At 48.1% G+C, this 26,978-nt stretch overlaps 1 long non-coding RNA gene across 1 annotated transcript; it reads left to right on the top strand.

The window, feature by feature from the left end:
- Window positions 1–6: 6 nt before the first annotated feature.
- LOC309538886 lies at window positions 7–26,290 on the top strand. Its single transcript, XR_014222459.1, has 4 exons — window positions 7–165; window positions 13,885–14,171; window positions 22,715–22,788; window positions 23,598–26,290. It is a non-coding gene; the product is annotated as an uncharacterized lncRNA (long non-coding RNA).
- Window positions 26,291–26,978: the final 688 nt, after the last annotated feature.

Genomic DNA, 26,978 nt, shown 5'->3' with positions numbered 1-26,978 from the left:
GGAATGGAAAAATGCTCTCCCTCAGCTGCTAAGGACTCATAACAACTTGCATTCGGGAGAATGATCCCATAAATGGCTATGTGAGTGCCCTTTTGAAAATCCTGTTCTTGGGATTTTGTGACCAGGCACGGGTACAAATCCTCCTCATGTTTCACTGTTCATAGGGTGAGTAGCCTACGTACCTTGGAAAGCAGCCCTGACTAATGTCATAAGATGAAGGAGTATAAAGACCGAGCTCTTTTAGCTAGGACTGAGGATGCCTCAGATTTACATGTTGCTGCCCAATGTGGTAAGCTATCAAGATGCCAGGGTTGGGCATCGGGCGGCAGTCTGAGATGAGCGAGCAGCCATGGAGCAAACCAATAATCAAGTCAGGACCAAAGTAAAACCAAGAGACAGGATTGAGCAAGAAGCCATGATTCAGCCAAAGGATATAGGAATGAACCAGGGCTCAAGAAAACCTTGCTCCTCTGCGAAGCCTTAACAAAAGCAAACAAAAAACACACAAAAAAAACTTTTATACTCTTTTCTGTCTGAGAAGATCTAATAGTCAACCTGGAATGGCAGGGTAAGTCCAGTGCCTAACGATACTACACTCCCACATCCAAATTCAGTGGCTCACCACATGGGGCAGCCACACACAAACCCAAAGGCTCTCAGTTTATGCCTCAGTATTTCCTGACATATGCCTGTTGCCTTTGTCCATGGAGTTTTCTTGGCAGGCATACTGGAGTGGCTTGCCGGTTCCTGCTCCAGGTGGATCACGTTTGGTCAAAACTCTCCACGATGACCTGTCCATCTTGGGTGGCCCTGCACGGCATAGCTCATAGCTTCTCTGAGTTATTCAAGCCCCTTCGCCATGGCAAGGCAGTGATCCATGAAGGGGAAAGCAGAGACATCACCTTGCCAACAAAGGTCCGTATAGTTAAAGCCATGGTTTTCCCAGTAGTGATGTATGGAAGTGAGAGCTGGTTATTTCTTAAAATGACCAACTTGGGTATACATCAGAAGATCTGTCTGTGGGTAAGGAATTTCCTGACTGATAGGCCGCAGACAGTGAGAATGGGACCTTACTATTCTTCTACTCTAGTATTAAGCACAGGAGCCCCTCAGGGATGCGTGCTAAGTCCCTTTCTCTATTCTCTGTACACATTTGATTGCACCCCACTGTATAAGTCCAACACAATCATCAAATTTGCGGATGATACAACAGTGGTGGGGCTCATCAGTGAGAACGATGAGACTGCTTATAGGAAAGAAGTACAGGGGTTAATTCAATGGTGTAAAGAAAATAATCTTATGCTTAACACCAAAAAAACCAAAGAACTCATAATTGACTTTAGGAGAAAGAAAAGTGTATTGTTACCATTGCACATAAATGGCGAGGAAGTGGAGAGGGTTGGTAGTTTTAAATACCTGGGCATTTATATCTCGGAGGACCTCTCATGGACTGCAAATGTTAATATGGTTGTGAGGAAGGTGCAGGGGAGGTTGTATTTCCTGAGAATGCTCAGGGGACTGAATCTATCCCAGCACCTACTCCTGTCCTATTATCATAGTACCATCGAGAGTGTCCTAACCTATAGTATATTATCGTGGTATGGGAGCAGCTCTGAAACGGATAAAAAAGCTTTACAGCGAACAATTAAAATTGCACAGAACGTTATTGGGCTCCGACTACCAACCCTGGATGAGATCTTCACGTCTCGCATCTTGAAGAAGTCACATAATATTCTGAGAGATCCCACCCACCCTGCTCACAACTTCTTTGAACTATTGCCTTCAGGCAGAAGATATAGGACAATGAAAACACGAACCACACGCCTTCTGAATAGTTTCTATCCAAGAGCTCTGATTGCACTAAATAATGATCTCAGGGCCAGTTGCAAGGTTTAGTAAGTAGGGAGTGGAAGGAATGAGATAGGTTTTAGGTTATGTTATGTTTTTAATAGGTCATGCTATATTCTGGATTATGTTATGTTTTATAGATTATGTCTAAATAGGATGAGAGTTCGGAGATACGTGCAAATGTATATGTGAACCCGGTCTTTGGGTGGGTGTTTGATTTTCGTTGTTGTGTATACTGTGTATATACGGACAATGACAATAAATTTATCTAAATCTAAATCTAAATCAAGAAGGCTGATCGTCGAAGAATTGATGCTTTTGAATTACGGTGTTGGAGAAGACTCTTGAGAGTCCCATGGACTGCAAGAAGATCAAACGTATCCATTCTTAAGGAAATCTGCCCTGAGTGCTCACTGGAAGGACAGATCGTGAAGTTGAGGCTCCAATACTTTGGCCACCTCATGAGAAGAGAAGACTCCCTGGAAAAGACCCTGATGTTGGGAAAGATGGAGGGCACAAGGAGAAGGGGACGACAGAGGACGAGATGGCTGGACAGTGTTCTCGAAGCTACAAACATGAGCCTGACCAAACTGCGGGAGGCAGTGGAAGACAGGAGTACCTGGCGTGCTCTGGTCCATGGGGTCACGAAGAGTCGGACACGACTAAACGACTAAACAACAACAACAACAACAAATTTCCTGGCATATGGCACAGATCCTTGGGCCGTGATGTGGCCTACTGTTTGATTTGCCTTTGTCCACCCAGGCAGTTCATTGGCTTCCTCCCCACCCCTCAAGGTTCCCAGACTTGTGCCTGCTTAACAACAGCCTCTCATGTGTTTGTCCCTTGCCTCTCGGCACAGGCTTGTAATTTACTGATTGTCAGCTTTGATAAAGGTAGACAGCAGGCTCCAGAAGGTCAGTTCCCAACCAGAGCCCACATAGCTGGAACACTATGACTGATACAACCTGGCAAAGATATCAGTGCTCTAACCTCATCCTTAAGTAACAAGAACATCTTACAAAGTAATATTTCTTTGGGAGAAGGTTATAGGTTTCAGCAGGAAGAGCAAAAAGGTAATCCTCAGTGAGAGTGTCCTATTTGCTAACTGAGAATTAGCAAAAACTAGAAGTGTGAGAGTCAAATGTCTGCAAGGGATTAATCTGGGATGTGCCACATGTATTGATGAAGGAAATGAACAGGGAGAGGCATATCTTGAAACCCCACAAAGAGCCTTTGCCTTGTAGCATACAAGACAAAACGTAAAGCAAAGCAAAACAAGACAAGCTGAATATAAAATGTACTTTCTTGTTAAACTTCTTCAGAACACAAAGTTTGAAACCACACATACAACAGAATGGAAACTGAATTTATAAAAAATGTGAGATTAAGCTACAGCATTTCGAGACATGTGGCATCCTTCTCAGCGAAGTTAGTCATGTCACACATTCCCTCCCCCCCTACTGAGGCATGTCACAACCCAGAGAAGAAGTCACAGCCAAAACTCAAACTTCTATTGTGCTCTTTGTTAAACCAAGGCATGGCTGCATATGACAAAAAAGCAAATCCTCAATCCTTAGATGCTAAGACTTTTCCAAACTTTATTGGCCCAGAGTGTATGCAAGCACGAGAGTCTAGAATACAAGAACACAACAATATGCCATGAGATAGAACTGGCAGCTGGAATTCCTAATTAACAGCTTGGATCCTCCAAAAGCTCAAATGGCAAGAGCCCTTTGATGCAACGGCAAGATTGCAGCATTTCACTTTTAAAAGAAGATGCCTCCTTGGGATCACTCGTGTATATTAATAGAATGCCATCTGTGTGGGATGGCCTTGCTTGCATTTCACCCTTCCCAACTCAGTCACCAGATGGAGGTTGGGTCAGTGTGGTGAAGTTGCATTTTGTACAGATTATAGGGTTTTCAAAAAAAAGATTATTTGTTGGCAACAAAAATGATACATGGAAATCAAAATCATGTAGCACAATGTTTAGCCGTGGAATGGTGGTTTGTGCTGAAGAACACTGGAGCAGGCCAATGATAAAGCTGAGTCCACCTCACTCCTTCTGGGTTAGGAGAGGGTCTCCCCTTTAATGCGGGTAGTAGTGATGGGAGTAGGACTGGTCTGGGTATGTCTGGGCTGTTTCATGAGAGTGGAGCCTTTCAAGTACTGCCACTTCCTCCTCCTCCATTAACACCCCCTAACTGCCCACCATTTTCCAATTCAAACACTGAGGACAGATACTTCTGCTTTTTAAAAATTTAAACTTTGCACAATTTCACTACCTGGCAAAATGCATTAGATTACCTGTCAGAGCTGCTTCCAGATCCCAGCTCACCGAGGATCACGCTAGCCAGTGTTCACTTTATAAAAGTCTTTATTGAGTTACAGTTTCCATTCTCAAGCCGCAGCGTGCAGCTCTACGTCTTAGAAGCTAGACCGGCAAAGCTCTGTCTGAGTCCCCGCCTCCTGTGCACCAACTTAATACCCTAGCCTTGCTCCACCTCTTACGTCTTTCCTTCCTTCTCTGGGTCCCTCTGCCCCCCGTGGTCTCTTCCTTCCTGGACTCTTCTGACGCTGACCCCCCGGACCCTTCTGTCTCCTTGCAGCGGGCTTTAGGACCTGGCTCCCTTTCCGGGCTGCTTACTGTGCCGCCTTCCTGTGCATTTGAACTTGGCGCGCGCGCCCAACCTTCCACTTTCCGCTTGACCGTTTCTTCGCTCCCCGATGGAGGTGTGGCCACTCCTGACTCATGCCCTCCCGCCTGCGGCGAGCCGCCGGATCCCGATACCTGGCGCCCTTCCTCCCCACTGCGCTCTGTTGGGAACGTTGGCCCCGATTTCCAACTGCTGCTCTCTGAGTCCCCTCTGGTCCCTTCTTCCTGGGGTGTCCCCCTAAGCCTCCCCCTTGCTCTGACCACTGGCGCTCCTTTCTGTGAATCTTCCGATTCACTGGAAAGACTCGGAGATCTCGGGTCGTCGTCATCACTCATCTTTCCTTCGGACTCCTCCCCTTCACTCTCTGTTTCCTCCCTTTCCCGCGCCTCTGCTCCTGAACCCCTGACATCCATCCCCCCTCGAAGCCCCCCTTCCCCCCTCCCCTCCTTCAGGTGTGGGTGCTGGGTGCTCCATTGTCATGGGGGTGAATGCCGGATACAGTTCGCTTCCCGTGGCGGGCATCCAACTGAAGACATCCAGTTCTTCCTCCTTGCGCTCGTCGACGTCGATCACCTCTGCTTCCATCTCCATGCCGCCATGCTCGAACCCAAAATCCTCCCCGAACACGTCCAAGTCAGTCTCTGCCTCGGTCTCTCCTGGGTCCGTCGCTCGCCCCGGACCCTCCAGCCACTTCCTGCGCCACTGTTCCTCTGGTCGATCGTCCCACCAATACGAGGGCTCCGAGGCCGATCCCGAGGGTGACTCTTCCGGGGAGCGCGTGCCCGGTGTAGGTTCCACGTCCGAGTCGAACCCGTGGAATGTGCTGGATGAAAGCGTGGGTGTGAAAAGCCAGTCGTTGAAAAAGTTGGCTGGCATAGGCCTGTGTGGGAAAAGGGCATGAAATTCGTCTTTGCGCAGATTGTCCTCCAGAGCGTAGTCGTGCACCCAGCAGTTGGCACTGGCCGGGGTGCCCTCTCTGGCGAGAAGGTACTCTACCCCCTCTTCCCCCCATCTAGAGTCTAAAATCTCTGTGACCTCGTTGATGGGATCCTCCTGTGGCAACCTCCCCTGCTCGGTCCTCTCCCGGAGCGAACTCGGTGCCGTTCCTGGCTCCTGAAATCTGTGAGGTGCCTTGTAGGGAGTGAGCACCGATCTGTGGAACACCAGATGCATCCTGGATCCCTCCGGAAGTGTCAGCCGGAAAGCCACCGGATTGACCTGTGCCTCGACTTGGTAGGGCCCTAGTTGCTTATGCCCTAGCTTCTTCTTTGCTAACGATCTGGCCGGCACTGCGTGGGCTGCCAACCAGACCCAGTCTCCCACTTGGATTTCTTCGCCAACCCTCCTGTGTCTGTCAGCTTGCACCTTGTATGCGTGCTTAGCTAGCTCCAGCTGCCGCCGGAGCTGATCGTGGACCTCCTGCAACTCTGACGCGAAAGCGTCCACTGCCTGCGGCTCCCCCTCCCCCATTCTCTCCAGTCCCGGGAAGGTTCTGGGATGCCTCCCATTGTTGGCGAAGAACGGCGTCACCCCTGTGGACACGTGCTTCGTGTTGTTGTAGGCGAACTCGGCGAGTGGTAGGTAATCCACCCACGTTGCAGGCTGTTGATTTGCGTAACATCTCAGGTACTGCTGCATGATGGCATTGACTCGCTCCGCTTGCCCGTTAGTCTGCGGGTGTCTCGCCGACGCCAGGTTGATCTTGACGTTCAGGAAGCCCATCAGCTTCTGCCAGAAGTTCGAGATGAACTGTCGCCCCCGGTCGGACAGTATAGACCGTGGCAGACCGTGAACCTTGAACACGTGATCTATGAACAGTTTGGCGGTTTGTTCTGCCGTGGCCACCTTCGCACACGGAATGAAGTGCGCCATCTTGGTGAACAAGTCCACTACCACTAGCACTGCTGTCTTGCCCCTCGAGCTGGGCAGATCCGTGACAAAGTCCAGGGCCACTCTCTCCCATGGTTCAAACGGGGTTTGCAGCGGTTCCAGCAGTCCCGCCGGCGGTTTGTGCACTGGCTTGGCCCTCTGGCAGGTGTCGCACCTCGCAACGTAGTCCGCGACCTCCCCTCGCATCCTGGGCCACCAGAAGTCTCTAGCGACTAATTCCACCATCTTCTCCGTGCCAAAGTGCCCGGCTGTGGGCGCGTCGTGCAACTGCTGCAGTACCTTGGCGCGAAGTTCGTCTCCCGGCACGTAGATGGCCCCTTTACGGATGAGCAATCCATCGCGCACCTGGAACTCGTCGCTCTTCGCCATGCCTCTGTGCACCTCTGCCATCTTAGCTTGCGCGAACGAGTCGTCTTGCAACGCGCGCCGTACCGCATCCAGGTCAACTGTTGCCGAAGCGCACGCCCACGCTGTCGGTGCGAAGATGTGCTTGGCCGCCGCTGGCGTCGCCTCCTCGAGGTATTGCGGTTTTCGGGATAGTGCATCCGCCATGACGTTGGTGTCGCCTGGGACGTACTCTATTCGGAAGTCGAAGTCCGCAAAGAACTCTGCCCAACGTATCTGCCTCTGGTTCAGGAACCGCGCCGTGCGCCAGATTCTTGTGGTCCGTGCAGACCTGCACTGTGTGCTTGGCGCCGATCAGGAAGTGCCTCCACGCCTTGAACGCTGCATGAATGGCAAGCAACTCCCTGTCCCAGATGGTGTAGTTCTGTTCCGACTTGCTGAGCTTTCTGGAGTAGAACGCTCCCGGCCTCCAAGCCCCCTGCGGGTCTTGCTGCAACAGGACTGCTCCCACGGCTCTGTCTGAAGCGTCCGTTTCCACCCGCATCGGTCTGCTGGGGTTGACATGTAGCAGCTGCTCTTCCAACGCGAAGAGACGCTTGAGTTTTTGAAAGGACTGCTCCGCCTGCTCCGTCCAGATGAACTTCTTTTTCTTGGAGCTGAGCGTGTCTGTAATGGCCGCCGTCTGCATTGCGAACCCCTTGATAAACTTGCGATAGAAGTTCGCAAAGCCGACAAACCGCTGGACCTCCTTCCGGTTGCGCGGGCTTTTCCAATCCAACACCGCGCGAACCTTGGCGCTGTCCATGGCGAGCCCCTTGTCCGACAACTTGTATCCCAGGAAATCCACCTCCGTCGTGTCGAACTGGCACTTTTCCAGCTTGGCGTACAGTCTATGCTGCTGTAGTCTGCGCAGCACCTCCTGGACGTCTTGGTCGTGTGCCTGCTGCGATTCAGAAAATATCAGGATGTCATCCAGGAAGCAGACATACTTCTTGTAGAGGAGCCCCGCCAACACGTGATGCATGAAAGCTTGAAAACAGTGGGAGCCATTTTGCAATCCAAACGGCATAACTCTGTATCCGTAGGTGCCCAGGGGCGTGAACATGGCTGTCTTCCACTCATCGCCTTCCCGCATGCGAATGAGGTTGTACGCCCCTCGCAGGTCCAACTTGGTGAACACGCGTCCTTTGCGCACCGTCGCGAGGAGGTCGTCGATCCTGGGCATGGGGAAATCCGAGGGCTTGGTCATCGCGTTCAAGGTCCGATAGTTCACCACGAGTCTTTTTTGGGGCGTGTCTTTCTTCTTCACGAAGAATACAGGACTGCCCCCCACTGCCCTGGACTCTCGGATGAAACCGCGCTCCAAATTATGATCTATGAACTCTTTGAGTTCCTGCAGTTCGTCCTCAGACATGGAATACAGCTTCCCTTTCGGCAGCGTCGCCCCTGGCAGGAGGTCAATCTTGCAGTCATATGGCCTGTGTGGGGGTAGCTTGTCCGCCTCCTTCTCGCAGAAAACCTCCAAAAATTCTGCGTATTTGTGGGGGACCGCTTGCAGCGTTCCCAACTGCAGCTGTGACTCCTCTTCTTCTCCCTCCTGCCGGGGCAGGATGCAGTGTTCTGCACAATAGGAAGAGCCGAAGATCAGCTGTCGCTGGTACCAAGCCAGCGTCGGACTGTGCCTGTCCAGCCAACTCATGCCCAATACAATGGGCGTGTCCGACAGTTGGGTGACATTAAAACTGATGACTTCCCTGTGATTTCCAAGGCGCATCACCATCGGTGGCGTTTGCTTCACCACCTGCCCCCCTAGTAGTTCTCTGCCATCCACCGTGACGACCTGTAGGGGCAGCGTGGCAGGCAGCAACTGTATAGCGTGCCGATCGACAAAGTCTTGCCCTATAAAGTCCGCATTGCTTCCTGAGTCAACGGTAATCGGCACGTCCATCGTGAGTCCATTGGGTAGCTGGAGCGATGCGGTGAGCTGCACCACTGGTTTGGGCGGGAGGGGATCCGTGGGCTGCAAAATCTCTGGGGACTGCTTCACTGACTCGTCTGGCTGGGCCCCAGTGCCTCTGTCTCCAGCCAGACTCCGTCGTTTCCCTGCTGTGGTTCTCTGTGCTGCGTAGCTGCAGTCACCATTGCAGAAGCTGCAGTGTGCTTGTGGTTCCTCTGGGGACACTCCTTCGCCATGTGCTGAGGGCTGTCGCAGATGTAGCACTTCCGGTTCCCTCTAGGAGGCTTCGCTTTGACTGCTCCCGGTGCTAGGGCTCTGTTTGCTGACTGAGCCCTGGCACCTCCAACCTCCATAGGTTCCGCTCCCCCTCCTGGCAGAGGCGTGGATTGCGCACGCGCTGCTTCCCTGGGAACGAAGGAAAACCCTCTCGCTGACTCGCGCCCTCCACGCCCTTCGTCCCTGCACCATGGACGTTCTTCCAGACGCACCCCAACCGTCAGCGCCCTCTGAACGGTCTCCTGCGTGCTCCGGGGTCTCTCCCCCCTCGCAATTTCGTCTTTAACCGCGCTGCACAAGCCTTCCCAAAAAAGGTCTCTGACTGGAGCCGAATCTCTGTCCCATTCCAGGGCACTGACCAGTGCAAAAAAGCGGGCATGATACTGCCTTACACTGGCCCTCCCCTGTTTCAGTCCATGTATTTCTTTCCGGGCAAGATCCACGTCTATGCTTGATAAAAAGCACGCATCCATTGCTTTGATGAAGGCATCCGCACTTCAGAGCGCCGGATCCTTATCTCTCCACAAATTGCGCAGCCACGCTTTAGCGTCTCCATGCAAATGGGATAGGATAAACCCCACCTTCTCTTGCTCATCTCTAAAGTCCTTGTCCAGCAGTTGCAGCGCACACTGTACATCTGCTCGGAAGTTGGGGTACTGTTGTAAATTCCCATCGAAGTGAGATACTAGACCGCCTGCTCTTCTCCCCAACCCAATTCCCTCCGGTTTGGGTCCCAGTTGCCCTTGCTTCGTAAGCATTTCCAACCTGGTTTGGAGATCCTTGTAGGCGGCAGCTGCTTCCCCCTCTCTCTTCCTGGATGCGAGTACCTTGGCATTCAGTTGTGTCACTGCATTTTGCAGATCCGCTATCTGCTGTTCGGCAGTCATCTCGTCTGCTTTTCGTGAGCTCGCGAGTAGGCACCAGTCTTCACCCCTCGCTTCGCTTACTCCCGCTGCAAGGCTTTAGGTGCCAAAATTTTGTGAGACAGAGCTTACTGTCAGAGCTGCTTCCAGATCCCAGCTCACCGAGGATCACGCTAACCAGTGTTCACTTTATAAAAGTCTTTATTGAGTTACAGTTTCCATTCTCAAGCCGCAGCGTGCAGCTCTACGTCTTAGAAGCTAGACCGGCAAAGCTCTGTCTGAGTCCCCGCCTCCTGTGCACCAACTTAATACCCTAGCCTTGCTCCACCTCTTACGTCTTTCCTTCCTTCTCTGGGTCCCTCTGCCCCCCGTGGTCTCTTCCTTCCTGGACTCTTCTGACGCTGACCCCCCAGACCCTTCTGTCTCCTTGCAGCGGGCTTTAGGACCTGGCTCCCTTTCCGGGCTGCTTACTGTGCCGCCTTCCTGTGCATTTGAACTTGGCGCGCGCGCCCAACCTTCCACTTTCCGCTTGACCGTTTCTTCGCTCCCCGATGGAGGTGTGGCCACTCCTGACTCATGCCCTCCCGCCTGCGGCGAGCCACCGGATCCCGATACCTGGCGCCCTTCCTCCCCACTGCGCTCTGTTGGGAACGTTGGCCCCGATTTCCAACTGCTGCTCTCTGAGTCCCCTCTGGTCCCTTCTTCCTGGGGTGTCCCCCTAAGCCTCCCCCTTGCTCTGACCACTGGCGCTCCTTTCTGTGAATCTTCCGATTCACTGGAAAGACTCGGAGATCTCGGGTCGTCGTCATCACTCATCTTTCCTTCGGACTCCTCCCCTTCACTCTCTGTTTCCTCCCTTTCCCGCGCCTCTGCTCCTGAACCCCTGACATTACCCTTCATGGTCTCACAGAAGTCTATAAAATTCAAACCACGTTAATTATAAATCAGTTTTTTAAATAAAAAAAAATCATACAGGGTAGTAGTAACATCCTGTGATTTTCATAGATAATGAAGAACTCTTCTGGAGAAGGGTGTTGGCATGTGCTCACTCTTTCAGCTGATTCTGTGGATGGTCTAAATTAGTCGTGGTTAATATTGGCCTCTTATCATGAATGTCAGGTAGTAATGAAGATGGCACGTTTAATCCCAGATCTCAGTTGTTGTCACAGCACTAACCAGGCTAATCACACGCCTAAAACCACTTGCACCAAAATGGTCCTCTTGACTTCACAGTTACTCTAGAGCAGGGTTGTGCAACCTGGGCACATGTGATCCTTAGTCTAATTCCAGGCAGGTGACCTGGAGGGAGAAAAACAAGAAGAAAAGTGGGGGGGGCAGAGAGAAAGGAGGGTGGCTCCAACCCCACCTACCTTTCATTCCACCACTACTAATTTCTGCCACGAGCCTCTTGGAAGGTTACCCCAAAGGAATGCAGGCCCCAAGAGTAAAAAGTTTGTTCACCCCTGCTCTAGAATAACTGATTAAAAGTATTGTTGCTGGAAAATGGTCAGAATAAGGCTTCAGAAGCCACACAAATAGAAGGGGTGGCTCAAATAACCGCTCTCTTTTTCTGAAAGCTGTATTTGATAATGCCATTTTGACTAAATCAAGGCCAGCACTCAAGAGAACACCATATCAAGACCAGCATCAGAGAGCTCACTATCAGTATATATCAAAGGTGGGGAAACGTTTTCAGTCTAAGGAAAAAGTGGGCAGGGCAACAAATGAAGCAAACATTTTTAATACAATAGGCAAGTTTCTGCACACATTCATATGCCTCTATCCTCCATACAAAAGCATCACCAGAGTTCAATGACACATTCCAGTCAGGCTTTGGGTGTGAAGTAGCAGTATGATCTGAGGAAGGCAGGGGTAACCTGGGAAGGGTTCCAGGGGCCAGACAGAGATGCCTAGAGGGCCACATTTGGCAGCTAGGCCTGATGGTCTCCATCCCTGCTATGTATGATAGTAATAAATAATATGCTAATAAATGACTGTCCATAATTCTCAATGCCTGCAACACAGAGCATGAAGGATCTAAAATGTCCTGCCCCAGCGACTAAATTTAGAGTGTGGTCAAGTGCTTGCACTTTCCCTGGAGCTATCAGGAACACAGCACACGAAATGGCTTATCACTAACTCTTGGGATTCTTCATAGCTCATTTACTCAATATACTCAGAAGCTTTCTGTTGGTAGAGCGGAATCAAACCCTTGAAAGGTCAGGCTTACTCAGGGCCTTATAAGCTCTGGCTTAACGTGAGGTATAGCTAGCCAGTGTTCAGTCTTGACACTAGGACTTAGGCCATGAGAAATGTTGTTTAATGAATTTCATGTGTACATTTTTCAAGGTGGCCTGCATAGCTCATATCCAGCCACTGATATGAATCAGACCTACTTCAGAAAGGTTTCTGGATCGTGTTCCTGCAGATCATAACTGTGGTTCATAACAATGAAGACAATTCCATTAAGCATCTGCCATGATGCAGTGGTTCCTCCCCCCCCCCCATTCCAATATCTGGCCAAGGCCAGATACCAGACCTTGTTGTGAATGTCTGAGTCCAGTCCTGGAATGTGTGAGATAAAGTGACTGCTCTGAGCACGTATAAAACGTGCTTCCCTCACTGCTGCAGATGTAATACCCAGTTTACATATTTATGAGATTACACATCTGGGATTTGTGTGAAATGGAGTGAGGACCCCTTGGTCAAAAGATGTGATTTCTAGGAATGCCTGATTCAGGCTGGCACCTCTCATTTTGAAAATGGAACATTAGTATAAGTACATCTCAGTGATTTGAAAAGCTCATTGTTTTTGAAAAGCAGTCCAGAAGTCACTTTCTGCCCTTGCTTGGTTTTAGTTCATTAGGGGACACCGTGGTAATTGTATAAAAGCTGTGAAAAGACATGGATAAATTTACCCAGCACCTTTCTTCCTCAATGGTTTCTTTATTCTGATGTCAAATATTTGACTTTCTTCTATTTCAAAGTATAATAATATTCTGTTAACTTTTTTTTTTTACTGTTAATTTAAGTGCCATTAGAAACTTGAGAGCTTGCCTTTTGAAGGAATTCATGTCAAGGCTTTTTGATAACTTACTCTGGATGTGACAAGCCTAGGAATCAGTCATGGTGCGCTTGCTCCTGAGTGCTTACTGTAGTGTCTGTGTTTTGCTACAATCTCCCTGGGTTTCTTCTCGGCTTACCCATTGTGGTTTGTCTCTCACATATGAACACTGTCATCAGCCACAAAATGGCTACATTTGTACTTAATACTAAACCAAGTTTTAGCATTACATGCATGCATAGGACGGAGCTGCCACAAGGCTCAAACTTCCATACTCCCCCATCTCCTTCTTCTGTGCAGCCACAATTGCTGGTTTGCATGTAACAAACCAGTTTTTGTGGGAACTGAAACTAAACCCTGCTGCATGGGAAGATGAGGAGGGCATGCAGGAGCCAAAGATCTATGGTGACTCCTTCCTGCTTGTGCCCACAGTGCTAATCCATGGTTTAGTGTTACATGCAAATGTGGCCATTAACAAAAAAGGAAAATATTACAGCAATGCATTGCAACAAAAAAGTTTATAAAAAGGGGAGAAGGGACATGAAAAATGATGTACAAACATCCTTTATTGCTTTTGCATTGTACTAGTGAGCAACTGGGAAGATGTAACTAACTGTCTAGCAACCAACGGTGTGATGCCCTCAGTTTACTGCCAGCCTTGAATAAGTTTCATGTCAGCATGTGGGCAGCTGAACCTATCAAGACAAGCCAATTGGTATCTTTAGACTGTACAAGTCCATGCTGGATTTCTGGTTTACTACACTTATTAGCAGTTATTTAGAGTGAAAATCCTTTATAAACCGGAAGCATTGCTGTACAACATACAAGGCCAAAAGGTCCATGCAAATTCATGTTTGGCTTTTAATCCATGGGCTAGAGCTGGCAAAACTAAACTGACAATTGGCTCCATATATGCCCCAAACTCAAAGCAATTAGAATTCATCCAGAAAACACTAACAAAAATCCTCTCCTTCTATGCAGGGGAAGCAATCTTGGAAGGTGATTTCAACCTAAATCTGAGAGATATTCCACCTACAACCCCATGGGCTACCTTCCTCCAAAATATACCCCAAACGACTAGAGATTCTTATAAATTACTAAAAATGCTAAAACAGAGGCCTATACGACATCTGAGGCAAAACAACAACAACCAGGAGACACCAGCCACACATTCCAGGCGCCATGGCACAACGCCCAAACTGGATAGCATTCTGCTCATGCAAGTCCTTATCCTTTTGGTTGAAACAACAAACATTGGTAACATTAAGGTAACAGACCACAAACACCTCCCTTGTTCTCTTATAATGGCAATGGCACCCACTTGAGAGGTGCCATAACTGAGTTCCAGAGAGTTCTGAGTGGAAAAAAGTCCTGCCTGTATATTTGGGGTTTCTGTGGCAAATGCTTACAGCAGATCAAGGATCTGTTAGAATCATAATCAACCTCTATATGTGCATTGATGTTTACTTTCACCATTAAACATTTTCACATTATGTAAACACAGGCCTCGTATATGCTCTGATACCCGTCTATCCTTGGAAGAAGAGACTGACAGGCCCTAAGTGCTGTGGGATTTTCTTGTCAGTCTGACTGACAGCTTTCAAGGAGACAGCAGTTCATTCGACTTTCAGATGTCATCTACATGAATAATATGAAAAACAACTCAGCTTTTTGTATTTCCCTAATACTTTCTCTTGGATTTTAGTGACAGCTATAAAACTCCAGTGCTTTGGATGAGGGAAAATACTTCCACCAACTCTCCAAGCTCTAAAGCTCACAATATACAAAAGCTTTACAGCTCAAGACCTTGCAATTGTTTTTCTTTTATCATTCAGGCACACAACACAAATCTATGCAATGTTTTAAAACATACTATATACTTTTAATGCCTCAGATGCATTACACTCTTTTGACAGCAGCTGGCATTTCACCACTGATATTATTTTAGTCATTTGACCATAATACATGCACAACAACTTCTACAGCGATTTCCACGTGATCGCATACCACTGGTGAATAGGCAACAGCACATCAGCGGTTTGAAGGGCTTAAACCATTATAGGATTTAAGATTACAGACATGCTTATTCCACCACAAGGATGCAATAAATAATCCAATCTATATGTCTGTGTAGGGGGGGGCGTCCCTGCCCCCTCGTCTCATAAAACACTTCCACAGATCATCTGCCTCTCTGCAATCCAAGTAAGAGTTGCTCCCACTTGAATCAGTCCCTGATCCACCTGTGATCAAAAGTGTCCAGCCAACTTTTGCTCAAATGTGGTTTCAAAAGAGCCTTTTCTGTCACCATTTAGGCAGGGGTGAAATGTAGTCCACTGGGTAGTGAATATTCTTCATGCCAGTTCTGGAGCAGTATGAACAGGGCTCCAAGGTTTGTTTTGCTCCATTAAAAAGATTTTCTTACTGGTATTTGACAAATGCTATCACATCTTCTCCAGGCAAAACATTCCTGGTTACTTCAAACTTTCTTTTCTAACACCATCTTGTTGCCATCCTCTCGAGCTGTCGTCTGCATTGTTCTTAAAAGTGGCGCTCAAAACTGGACACAGAACTCCATATAAGGTCTGACTGATGCAGAATAAAGAGGAAATGTTTCTTACGACTTGGAAGCTACAGTTCTATAACTGAAGCTAACTCATGTACAGCTTATGTTTAACTAAATTCTGTTGCTCTTTACACAAGTATTACTACCAAGACAAGTATCCCCCATCCTGTACCTACACATTTGATTCCTCTCACCTGCCACCCATTTTAGTGTAGAACTTTGCAGTTGATTCTGTTGAAATTTATTTTGGTCATTGCAGGTCAAGTATTCCATTCAATCAAGGTCATTTTCAATTTTATTCTTTTCTTCCATGGTGCTAGTTATCCCTCCTGATATTGTGTCATCTATGAACTCAATAAGGAACTCCTCCTCTACTTCATTTTTTTTATTTATTTCATTATGTCAGGGAACTGACATCAGAGGAAAGGGAGTTGGTAGGGCTCCCAGAGACTGGGAGAGAGTCAGCAGCCAAAGCAGGGACCAGCAGGGGGAGCGAGGGGTCTCTGGAGGAGGATCTCAGTAATGCTGAGAGAGACGCAGCAGCCCAGGCAGGAAACAGCAGGGGAGAGAAAGGGGTGAGAGACACGTCCAGCGAAAATAGCGGGGAGGTGTCAGAAGCAACTGTAGGGAGACCCATTCTTCGCCGGAAGCTGCCACGTCGTGAGTCCAGGAGATGCGTTTCCGTTAAGGAGCTTCTTTGCTGGAAACGTTTCCGCAGGCAGCCACTGTCAGACTCTACTAGTGACTAGAGCAGACATGTCTGAGGAGCTCTGTCACACACAGAGGTTTGTGGAGCCGCACAAACTCTGAGGGGGCACAATTTTAAGCACAAGCAGCTAATCATCCCCTGACAGCAGTCTGACAGTCTCTGTACGCTGCCTGTGCAGGAGAAAGCATCATGAGCAACCCAGCCGGAACCGGAGAGGCAGGGGTTGGAGCTGGTCCAAGCTTGGAAGAAAGGTATCAAGCTCTGGAGGTCCAACTTGCGCTGCAGACGGCGAGGCTCGAGGAGAGAAGGGCTCAGGATGCAGACAAAAAGGGGAGAACCACTCAGTTCCCCAGAAAGGTACCAGGATTGGTGCAGAAGTTTGGGGGGGACCCCAAGGATTACCATGCCTTTAGGACAGAGATGCAATATGCCCTTAATGTGCAGTTTGATGAGTTCCCTGATGAGGAATCGCGAGTTGCTTTCGTAATTGGGCATTTTGAGAAGGGGGCGCGAGACTGGGTTCGACCCCTGATGGCAACGCACAATGATATCCTAAAGGACACTATGAAGTTCTTTCGTGCAATGGATATCATGTTTTCCAGCGATATTGAGGAAGGGGTGGTGCGCAGACAGCTAATGGCTTGCAAGCAGGGAAGCAGATCTGTCCGTGAGTACTGGACTGAATTTACCATGCTGATTCACAGATTGGGGTGGGATTTATCGGCGGCACCCATTCAGATGCTATTTGAAGAAGGTCTTTCTTCGGCTGTGAAAGACGAGCTGTCCCGGAGCCCCAGGGCGGTGTCTATGGATCAGCTGACCAAATCTGCGCTGACCATTGGAGCGCGCCAGGAGGCAAGAGCCTTGGAGAGGCGGGAAGGGAGAGGGGAACGTTGGAAGGAGTTCCGCATTCCAGACATTCCTGAGCCAGCTTTCCCGCCGGCAGAGCCGATGGAAATCGGAACAGCCCGCGCGCGCGCAGTTTCAAAGCCCAGTGAGGGGGCTAAGAAGGAGGGAAAAGGAGCCCGGAAATGCTATCTCTGCCAACAGCCAGGCCACTTTGCCAGAGTCTGCCCCCAGAGGAAGGAATGGCAAGGGATGGTGGGAGCTGTTGAGGGGGGAGAGCAGGGAGAAACGGAGCATGTAAAAGCCAACGCCTGGTTGCCACCGTCAGGGCACTGCAGCCAGGCCAAAGAGCAGTGAAAGTGCCCGTGCCAGAAGCTCCTCGACCTGCTCTAGTGATTGAAGTGTCGCTAGAGCTGCAAAATGGACACCCCCTAAAAATAAAGGCGCTGTTGGACTCAGGCAGCTCCTGCAATTTTATGAGCAAGGAGTTTGCTGCTGAACACCAGATACAGACTATCCCTTTAAGCAACCCCCTGCAGGTGACCACGATCGATGGCAGGGAACTGTTGGGAGGAGGAGTCAGCTTGCAGACCGTCCCAATGATAATGAGGGTGGCAAGGCACACAGAACTGATAGCGTTTAATGTGGCCACCTTGGGAGGCGCTCCCATTATTTTGGGAATGAGCTGGCTAGCCCTACATGATCCGCTGGTGGGCTGGCATCAAAGAGTGGTTTCCTTCGGTTCAGCACATTGCTTAGAACACTGCAGGGGAGAAAAGGGGTCAGCAGGGGCCCAAGCCACCCTGGCAGGGACTGAAGTAATGGAGAAGGGGAAGGTGCCACCACAGTATGCTGATCTCAGCGACGTGTTCAGCGAGAAGGAAGCTGACCAACTACCCCCGCATAGGCCCTTTGATTGCCAGATCAATTTACTCCCTGGAGCACAGCTTCCTGTAGGCAAGTTGTATGCCATGTCAGACAGGGAAATGCAGCAGTTGCGAGAGTTCATTGACAAGAACCTGAAGAGAGGCTTCATCAGAGAGTCCAAGGCAGCGGGGGGTAGCCCAGTGTTTTTTGTGGATAAAAAGCACACGGACAAGCCGAGACTTGTATGTGATTTCCGGCAGTTAAATGCAGTGACAGAGCCGGCGGCTTTTCCTATGCCCAGGATTGATGATATTTTGACCAGGGTGCGGAAAGGAAAGATTTTTACAAAGCTGGACCTAAGGGGGGCGTACAACCTGATACGTATAAGGAAAGGGGATGAATGGAAGACCACCATGTTCACCCCTTTGGGGGCATTTGAATACCTCGTTATGCCTTTTGGATTACAAACAGGCTCCGCGTGTTTTCAAGCCTTCATGAACCACGTACTGGGGCCTTTGCTCTACAAGAATTGCGTGGCCTTCTTAGATGACGTGTTGGTGTATTCGGAGAATGAGGAGCAACATGTGAGAGACGTCAGAGAAGTGTTGAGCAGGCTGCAAGCCAACAGGCTGTGGGTGAAACTGGAGAAGTGTCAGTTTCATACCAAGGAGGTGGAATTCCTGGGGTACCGCTTGTCAGACAAGGGGTTGGCCATGGACCCCGGCAAGGTTCAAGCAGTGCTGGAATGGAAAACACCCAAAACCAAGAAGGATGTGCAGAGGTTCCTAGGGTTTGGAAACTTTTATCGTAAGTTCATCCGAAACTTCGCCCACCTGACGGCGCCCATCACGGACTGTCTCAGCAGTAAAAAGAAGTTTGTTTGGACGGGGGAGGCGGAGCGAGCGTTTGAGGAACTGAAAAGGGCCTTCGCCTCTGATGAACAACTTCTGCATGTGGATTTACAAAAAAAGCTGAGGGTCGAAACAGACGCTTCTGACAGAGCCATAGGGGCGGTGCTTCTTCTGCAGCCGGGGAAGGAGGAGTCAGAGTGGCGACCGTGTGCCTTCTTTTCGCGAAAGCTGAACAAATCCGAGAGGAACTACACGGTGTACGACCGGGAACTTATTGCGATTCATGAGGCTTTCCGGAGATGGAGGCACCTGCTAATTGGTGCACAACATAAGGTGCAAGTGTGCACGGACCATAAGAATCTAGAGTATTGGAGAACTGCGCGAGTGCTCAACCAACGGCAGTTGAGATGGGCCCAGGAGTTCTCCAAATTTAACTTTGAGATTTGTTACGTGCCAGGCCCAGAGAACGTTAGGGCGGACGCTCTCTCACGCAAACCTGAATATTTGGAGGGGGAGGGTGCACCCGAAGAGACCCATGTCATTCCCGAGGACCGCTGGGTGTGTGGGGCGGCATTGGTGGGGCAAAGGGAACTGGTAGAGGGAACGGTGCAGGATGAATACGCCCAGGACAAACTCAGGGGTCTCAGGAGGGAGGGAGACAAACCCGGGGGTTTTGAGGAGAGAAACGGGGCGTTGTACTACAAGGGAGCGTTATATATACCTGAAGGGGAATTGAGGGAAAAGGTACTCAAGCAACTGCACGATAGCCCCACAGCAGGGCATTTTGGGCAACACAAAACCATGTGGCTGGTTACCAGGGAATTCTGGTGGCCCAAGGTCAGGGAAGATGTGCGGGAGTATGTGAGAGGGTGTGACCAATGCCAACGAGCCAAGGGGGAGAGGCGGGCACCGGCAGGTTTATTAGAACCACTACCCACGCCGGAAAGGCCATGGGAGGCAGTGGCAATAGATTTCATGACTGATCTGCCAAGGTCCAGAGGGAAAACAGCCATCATGGTTGTGGTAGACCTGTTAACCAAGATGGCCCACTTTATAGCCTGCTCACATGCGGTCACAGCGGAAGAAACCGCTAAATTGTTTGTGGAAAATGTGTTTAGGCTGCATGGCGCCCCCTTGAGGGTGGTTTCTGACCGAGGGAAACAATTTACTTCCAGGTTCTGGAGGAAGCTCATGAGCTTATTGCATGTAGAGGTGAATTTCTCAACTGCCCGTCATCCAGAAACCAACGGGCAGGCGGAAAGAGCTAATGGTGTCCTCCAGCAATATTTGAGGTGTTATGTGAATGACAGAGAGAATGATTGGGTGGAGAAGCTGGCGTTGGCAGAATTTGCCTACAACAATGCAGAGAACGTGTCCACGGGGATGAGCCCCTTTTTGGCTAATCACGGGTGTCATCCCCGAGCCTTCCCAGGGGGGGAAGGGGAGAACTGGAGCGTTCCAGCTGCAGAACAGTTCGTTGAAGAAATGGAAGCGATCCATCGCCAGCTCCAACTTAATTTAAACAGGGCGAAGGAGGAATATAAGAGGCAGGCAGACAAAACCAGAAGGGAAGGGGAAAGCATTAGGGTGGGGGACCAGGTGTGGCTGTCCACCCAAGGGTTACCATTCAAAGGGGGTTGTAAGAAGTTAAGACCCAAAAGGCTGGGCCCATTTGAAGTCACGCAGCAGGTCAACCCAGTGGCTTTCAGACTCCGGTTACCGAACCACATGAAGCTGCACCCAGTGTTCCACAGGTCGTTGCTGTCACCGTATAAAGGGGACAGAGAAGGGAGGGTCAATAGGGGACCAGCTATGGAGGAAAAAGAACACAGCTACCATGTAGCGGAGATTCTCGATTCCAGGTGGAAGGGAGATCAAGTAGAGTATTTGGTAATGTGGGAAGGGGAGCCGGAGTCGGAAAACACCTGGGTCATGGCAGAGGATGTAGATGACGAGGTTTTGATAGAAACTTTTCATCAGAGATTCCCTCGTAAACCTCAGCCAGTGGCGAGGTTCCGGAGGGAATACTTCGCCACCACCGACGAAGAAGAAGAGTTGGAGGGGTTCTCTGATGCCGAGGCGGAGGAGGATTCAGCGAGCCGGAACGAAAACCGATGGAGGGAAATGTTCGAGACGTCTGAAGATGAAGAGGATTCTTTTCGGGGTTTCAGCTCCTCACCGCCCAGAGGAGAGAGTAGGGGCGGGGGGGAAGGGGGCCCTGGAGGGGAGGTGGATGTCAGGGAACTGACATCAGAGGAAAGGGAGTTGGTAGGGCTCCCAGAGACTGGGAGAGAGTCAGCAGCCAAAGCAGGGACCAGCAGGGGGAGCGAGGGGTCTCTGGAGGAGGATCTCAGTAATGCTGAGAGAGACGCAGCAGCCCAGGCAGGAAACAGCAGGGGAGAGAAAGGGGTGAGAGACACGTCCAGCGAAAATAGCGGGGAGGTGTCAGAAGCAACTGTAGGGAGACCCATTCTTCGCCGGAAGCTGCCACGTCGTGAGTCCAGGAGACGCGTTTCCGTTAAGGAGCTTCTTTGCTGGAAACGTTTCCGCAGGCAGCCACTGTCAGACTCTACTAGTGACTAGAGCAGACATGTCTGAGGAGCTCTGTCACACACAGAGGTTTGTGGAGCCGCACAAACTCTGAGGGGGCACAATTTTAAGCACAAGCAGCTAATCATCCCCTGACACATTACATTTATACGTAGCTTGATAATTATTCTGAAAAATCCCAAAACAGCTTATGAAGAGAATGAAACAATAAAATCATAAAACAACTTTAAATAATTCAAAATTAACAGGAAAACAGAACACATTCTACACATCTCGGTAGGCTTGTATAAACAAAACTGTTTTTAGCAGGTGCCAAAAAGAATACAATGAAGGTGCCTTCATGATGGCAATAGGCAGGTAGTTCCACAGTGAAGGTGCTGCCACACATATAAGAATGAATGATTTTAAAATGTTGAAGAAGAGTATTGGGCCTAGATCAGAGGTCTGTGACACCTACTCAAAGCCTCTTTCCAGTTTGATGAAGAACCATTTTTGAATGTCCTTTGAGTGTGGTTTTCCAATCAGCTGCATATCTGCCTGAGAGTATTAACATCTAGGCCTCATTTAGCCAGCATGCCAACCAAAATATAATGGGGAAAATTCACAAATGCTTTGCTGAAATCAAGATAAATTACATCCACAGCATTCCCACAATCCATTAGGCCAGTAAAAAGAGAGAATATTAGTCTGGGATGATTAAAAAAAACAAAAAACCATACTGAGCTCTACATTGCTTGAAACTAGCCTAAGCAACTTCTTATAGGCAATATGCAAGTACTGTGCAGTCTTTTCAGAATTATTTGTTGTAGCTCAACTCTTCAGTCATGTTTACATGATTTCTTTAATAACTATTACTGCTAGAAACTGATTTTGTTTAAAGTGAGATCCAGGAAAAAGTGCCTAACAGCATGCATACCATATGGCAAGCACACCTGTTTTGTGTACAATGTTATGCCGCTGAAAGGGAAGAATATTATTTGAAACATACTGTACCTGAATGTCTCTTTTTCTGATCTTAGTTTTGCTGTTTGCAGTACAGTATTGATTCTTTGGCCCTTGTGCACCAATTAGGTAATACCCTTTGATTGCTCTGATTGTTGCATTTACAGTGGTGCCTCGCAAGACGAAAATAATCCGTTCTGCGAGTCTCTTCGTCTAGCGGTTTTTTCGTCTTGTGAAGCAACCCTATTAGCGGCTTAGCGGATTAGCGCTATTAGCGGTTTAGCGGCTATTAAAGGCTTAGCGGCTTAGAAAAGGGGGGGGAGCGAAAAAAATCGCAAGACTCGCAAGATGTTTTCGTCTTGCGAAGCAAGCCCATAGGGAAATTCATCTTGCGAAGCGCATCGAAAAACGGAAAACCCTTTCGTCTAGCGGGTTTTTCGTCTTGCGAGGCATTCGTCTTGTGGGGCACGACTGTATTTCTAGGTAATTGCAACTTTAACTCTCAAGTCGTGATGGAAAGGAAAACAAATCCATTGATGAAAGTTTAAAGGAATTGGGTAGGTTTGGCCTGGAAAGAGCTGAGTGGGTTGTCCATGACAGCACTCTTCAAATGCCTGGAAGTCTGTCACACAGAGGAGGGAAAAGACTTGTTCTCTGCTGCCCCCCAGGGCAGGATTTAATCTAATGCAATGAAGTCACAGGAAGTGTAGAGTTGCATTAGGTGACATGTCTTGATGGAAAGAGAAGCACAACAATGGAACTAATCACCTAGAGGGGTGCTGGGTCCTCTTCTCATTGGGGGGCTATGTGCACACTATACATTTCAAGCACATGACTTCCCCCAAAGAGTTGATACAATTCCCAGTGTGCTCAATAAACTACATTTCCCAGAATTCTTTGGGGGAAGTCATGTGCTTGAAATGTATGGTGTGTACACAGACAAGGTCTTCAAGCAGAGGCTGTATGGTCATCTGTTGGGGATGCTCCAGCACTGTGTTCCACTGAGCAGGATATTAGATGGCTTACAAGGTTCTTTTCATCTCTGTGATTCAATGAAATTCTGCCCGTTGTGTAGAAGCAACTTATCTGTCAGCAGCCCCCACACTGCTGGGAGAATGTCTGAATGATCCAAACACAAAGGCGGTGCACTGATTACATAGACCTGCAGTCTGTCCCGTTCTGAGGAGCAAATGTGCAAAGGGCAATACGGAAAGAACATAAGGCCTAAGTTGGTTCAGGGGAGAAAGGCCTTTCTAGTCCAGCATTCTCTTCCTCAGAGTGGCGGGTCAGAAAGCCCACCACAATATGTACAAGACATGTAAATACATTCACATGCCTTGCTGAGTCATTTAATTTTTTCTTCTAGCCACACAGGACGGAGCTGCTTCTGGAAAGAGAGTCCCTTGTGGCTGAGAGACCTTAAAAGCTCTTCAATTCCAAAGCAGGGTGGGAGGGGGGATTCCAGGCTTGCTGACTGCCAAAGCCACCCACTCTTTATCCCCTGCCATGAGCCTTTGTATCCAGGTGCTAGACACATAGCAACAGCATCCTAATCTCATCTGTGCTGAGAACCATTGAGCAGCAGCTGCATGAAAGGTATAAGCAGCTATTTTCCTGACTCGGGTGAGTATTTTCCTGGCTTAGGACCAAATTGGTGGCTGTGGCATGCCTTTTTCTTTCTTTTTCTTTTTTTAGTTGGCTTGAGAACAACGTGATGAGCATGGCATTTAATTTTTCTGGCCTGAGTTCATGTAGTTGAGCAAGCTGAGTGTCTAGAAGTTGTACTGAATGCCTTTTGTTCTCTCTCCTTTCCTCTTTGTAATAACTCCTTTGCAAGACTGTTTGCAGGCAAAACCCATTGGTTTTTGTTTTGGAAAGCACTCAGGAGGTGCCCGAGTGAGACATAATAAGAAGTTTCTTCTTCAGCCACAGTGGGATGTAAACTACATTTTCTTTTTTAAAAAATAAAAATAAATCAAAGATCCTTACAGATATTTTGCTGCCTCAAAGTATTTGGCTACAGGCCTTGGGGTAATAAAATGTTACATTTATGCAAAAAGACAGTGGAATAAAGAGCAGACAAGAGTTGAAATTATGAGCTGTGTCCAGTGTGGAACCAGTGGGCATTCACTGGAGCATTATTACCATTTCATCAACTCCCACTGTGCGCCCCCAAAATTTGCCTCAGGGGGTCCCCAAATCCTCTGGATCTGATTTGAAGAGTCATGGGGACAAGAGAGCATAGAAGGAGAACAGAAAGCCCCAGTGCACCCATGTATGCCTGCTGCACCAGCAGAGCTGCAGCAGTGGATAAGGCCCTATGTCATTTGGAAAATCTTAGCTCAGATGTGAATCTGACACACATCTTGGGAAGCTTCATGTCTCAGGTGAATTTTACCAAGGCTTCACATGTTTATATCCTGAAACAATATTTGAACCTGAGTCAAACAACTGCTGAGCTGTTTGCAGAATCTGGGTTTGATTTCTGGTGTTTGCTACACACACCTTTAAAACCAGGGCTTGCAACTCTGTGCTGAGCTCACTATTTATTTATTATATTTCTTTCCCACCCTTTCTCTCAAAGGAGCCTAGGGCAGGAAACAAACAAGCAATAAAGCAAAACATCTTAAAAAACAATTCCAATATGGATGTAGGCCGGGAAAGATCTCCACTTAAAAGACTTGTTAAAAGAAAGTCTTCAGCTTGTGCCCAAAAGACAGCAGAGAAATGCCTGTCTAATATTTAACAGGAGGGAATTCCAAAAACCGGCCCAACTATATTAATAACCATGCAGTAATTTGAAGTTTGCAGCAGTGAATCCAATGGTAACATAATTTTCCAAAGTAAAATGATGTGCTTGTTTTCAAATGGATTAACAAGCTTGCTTCTGTAAAGAAAGTTAAATAATGTGTGACTTTTAAAATACAAATGAATACTACTAGTGCTTGTGTAGTTTCAGCATAGCTACCACTTTGATGTTTGTTGGTAAAATATAGATTCCTGAGATGTTGGCATTGTGAGACCATTCTAAACCTCCTGAGAGTCTGGGCGGGGAGGGGGATAAGTCAATGTATGTTTAAGATTCTAAGAAAGCCGAAGTATGATGATAACAAAGATGTGGGAACTCTTGACACTACTCCAGCTGAAGCAAACTTTCAGCAAACTCTAGAGAGTTTCATTCAACAGGATGAGCTTACCAAGAAAACAGTCATTTCTGGCTAGGTCTCCAATACTAGCAACAGCTGTGAGTTCAGCTGGTAAACAGTTTTGTTTTCTGCTTGTCAGTGAGCTTCTAGAACAGATGCGGAACGCATAAAAAATAGGTCACTGAAATATAAAAAGGAATGCACCAAGCTGAAAAGCTTGTAGTGCTCGGATATTGCTGCAGAGCTCGTAATGTCAAATTGTACACTGCATGTGGTTGTACTATACATCAGACTGTCTTCAAATGATAGGATTACCTAGAAATTTCACCAATTGCAGCAAGAAAGCTTATCAGCAAATAACGTAGGTGAGCTCCAATTCTTATGTTTTGGAAGCCACATAGTTTCTGCCCTTTATTATATTGATCCCACACTACAAAGCAGGACAGCAAGGAAGAGGAACCATCAACTCATCCTCCAAGCCATTGTTGCCCCCTCCCACCCAACTCTGGTCAAAGGAACACTGGCACGGAAGTAACTACATCACCAGCCCCTCCTATTGGCACACAAATGATTCATAGAATTGTAGAGTTGGCGCTCAAACCCATGACCCTGAGATTAAGAATCTCATGCTGAGCAAACTGATGGGTTGCTTAAAATGGTACAAGTAGGCAGAGTAAGGGCTTGGAATAGGTACAGTGTACCTTCAACTTCACAGCAAAACATGTGCAATAGTTGTACTAGGTGGAGAAATAATCACTGTTTCCCTGTAACTACAGTTATAGACTACACAGTCTCACTCAGAAATGTGCATAACCTCAAACTTATTGTGACAAAAGTGTATCATACACCAAAACACCTAGGAAGGCCAACTCAATCATGTACAAAACAGTCTCCCAGAATCAGCCCCCAGGAAAATTACCCACACCGCTTTTATGGTGTTTTCCATGCTTTGTTTTGTGTTTTGGAATAAATGGCAATCTTACAATAGTATATTTTTGATTTCTGATAGCAGTTATTGACCATTGGTGTACATTTGAACTTTGGTATGTTTTGTGTCAAACATAATCCAATTAGGCTCTTGACATATTTATCTAAAGAAAAAGGAGTATTAGCATGCATGTGTGATATCATTCATTATGAATTCATCTAACTATCCAAGGGATGGGGGGAAAGTCTATGGGTGAATGACTTTTCCTTCATTATTTCCAAGGAAAGTCATTGCTAGGGTTATGTTTTACATATCAAAATGTGCAAAGAAAAATCACGCTCTATGAGTTTTGTTCAGAGACGTAATATCTAAAACAATTCTATGGCATTCTGTGTCAGTGCTCAAACTCTGATCTTTATTTTGAAAGATACTGCGTTACACACAGAAGAGTGGGTAGGTAAACAACAATATGTTGGGATCTCCACTTAAGAACATAAGAAGGACAGGCCGGATCTCGTCCTCATAGTGGCCTGTGGGAAACCTGCAAGCAGGATTTTAACCCCAGGGGCAATCTCCCCACCTGTGGTATTCACAGAAGCATAGCCATCAATAGCCCTTTACACATTCACTTTTCACACAGCAGACCAAAGTTGGAAGACCATGACAATTAATC

The sequence above is a fragment of the Podarcis vaucheri genome (assembly GCF_965113315.1).
Source record: "Podarcis vaucheri genome assembly, chromosome: 8".
Lineage (NCBI taxonomy): Eukaryota > Metazoa > Chordata > Lepidosauria > Squamata > Lacertidae > Podarcis > Podarcis vaucheri.
Note: the sequence above shows the minus strand (reverse complement) of the source record. Positions and strands in the feature narration are given on the sequence as shown.